General features: G+C 27.3%; 1 protein-coding gene across 1 annotated transcript in view; it reads right to left on the bottom strand.

Moving 5' to 3' along the window:
• Positions 1-2,321, bottom strand: part of LOC108842434 (nuclear poly(A) polymerase 4) — a 29,208-nt gene that overhangs the window by 25,199 nt on the left and 1,688 nt on the right.

Genomic DNA, 2,321 nt, shown 5'->3' with positions numbered 1-2,321 from the left:
CAGTTTGTGTTTTTATTTTCACCATAAAGAATTGTAAATATAGTGACATAATTATAAATAAAAAGAAATATAGAAAGAAGATTGTTTTATGTATTATAACAATAATGGCTAAATGTTTATATAAAAAGAAGTATTAAATATGTTATTCATGTTTTTAAGCAATTATCATTTGTTATTAATTTATTAAAAATACAATGACTAAATGTGTAAATAAAAGAAACTACACATCTCTACTATCCATGTTGCCAAATATATCTCATTTATTCTATTATTTTTGTTTCCAAACAATCCAATTGTGTACTTAAACTTTAATAATATAGATAAATAAGAAAACCGGTTGATCGCAACTCTATATCGAATTTGATAGACCAATTGGTTTTTGATTGTAATATCTTAGATATAATAACCAAAAGATTGGCATATGTAGTATAAGACAAATATTGGCATATTTCAACTTTTAGAAAAGAATTGTTAAATGTCGTTTCAAATTTTGTTTTGTAGAGAACAGTTTATGACTAAACCCGAACTTTCACACATTTTATGGTCATCTGGTTAAAGCTGGTTAAAGATGCTTAGATAAATGGCAAATAGGCCCAACTCTTAGTAAATTTACATAAAGATAACATAGCCTATTGATAATTAGTAGGGAAAAAAACGTGATGGGCTTCACATATGTCGTGTAATACAAATGAACAAATAACAAAAGTTCAATAATTAAAACCAGTGGCATTCAGTTGTAAATAATGAAGTTAAGTCAGGGTAAATTCTCATTTGTACTTCACTTTTAATATGATAGATTATTAATAATAAATGAATGATAACTGATTTTTAGTAAGAATCCATTTTTAAAAAAAATCACACATTAATTGAAGTTGTGACTTCTGTTTTAATATATAAGATGTTTGTTTTGGTTAGACTAACAACACAGCTTTGAGTTGCCAATTCTTATTGTAGAGAACTCTAGATATTTACCTGCAAATAATAGATTTTATTTTTTTTAGTTGCCAATTCTTATTCTGTAGACAATATGGAAACGATAATGTCACATTAATTTTGTAGGGAGTATTTGAGATCTATGTCGACACTGAAATAATATATGACAAGAAAATCAGAGGAACTCCTGAACTTAAACGTGATTACTATACGGTAATATTCTTTTACTTTGACGATTTTTTGTAGTTAACCTTAAATATGTTGTTAGGTTCAGAACGCAAGTCTCTTGTTGCAAATGTTGGCCTTTACCCCTCGTGAGATAGATATAGTTATGGTCACAAAATGCTTGCTCTTGTCATAACACAGCATGAGATAGATATAGTTATGGTCACAAAATGCTTGCTCTTGTCATAACACAGCATACTTTTCAGCACGTATGAGAAACACATGTATTTTCCTATTCACCATAGTTTTTAATTAGTGATTTTTGTATAGTATATTAATGACTGATTTTATAATCACGTATTATATTTGCAAACCATCAAAACAAGGAGACATGTCAAACTGGATCGCCATTTGCATCAAATGGGAGTGACAAATGCCATTGTTTCACGGATAACGAAATAGAGGTTAGCTTCCAAATTAAAAATACTATGCAGTTATCAAATTAAAACTTTGACAAAATAACCTTTTCTGGTATAATTAATCATCATGAATTCATGATCAATGCTTTAAGAACTTTTTTTTATTATTCATTGAGAACTTTTTCAAGAGGAATAATTATACTAGGAATCCTATTTAGGCATTACCTCCAAGATGATTATGTTGGGTTTGGGGTTAATAATGTCTAAGCAACAAACATTGTCTTTAACATGTCAAGTTAGATCTTATATGTATTGAGTGGAAAATATATTAACGATAATTATCTTTTAGAATTTGGTGCTTTCATTGTTTTAGAATTTCTTAAATTCGGATTTATTAAGAAATTCTAATTTTAAATCAATTAGTGATAACATGATTTACTTAAAATTGATGAAAATTTAAGTAATGAAGACAACATTTGTAGAAAACAAATTTATTAACAATTTAGTAATGTAAGTTTCATCGTGATCATGTAAATGATGATTTGTATAGGATGTAAGTTACTTACTTGATCTGTCATAATCATGACACATCTTTATCACAATGATAAACTGTCATTATACTCTTTTTCATGTTCCAATTTTAGAATTTTTGATAACATCTTGTATTTTCATTCGTCTTTTAGTTTTTCAATTGTAACTTTTGATGAATTTCTTTCTATTTAAATCGAGTTATCCATAAATTATTTGCTCTTGCTAGCATCCATGGTCATAGAAGTGAGAAAATAGTGCAATCTATACAACATA

This window comes from Raphanus sativus, chromosome 2, assembly GCF_000801105.2.
Source record: "Raphanus sativus cultivar WK10039 chromosome 2, ASM80110v3, whole genome shotgun sequence".
Classification (NCBI taxonomy): domain Eukaryota; kingdom Viridiplantae; phylum Streptophyta; class Magnoliopsida; order Brassicales; family Brassicaceae; genus Raphanus; species Raphanus sativus.
This window is presented reverse-complemented; position numbering and strand designations above follow the sequence as displayed.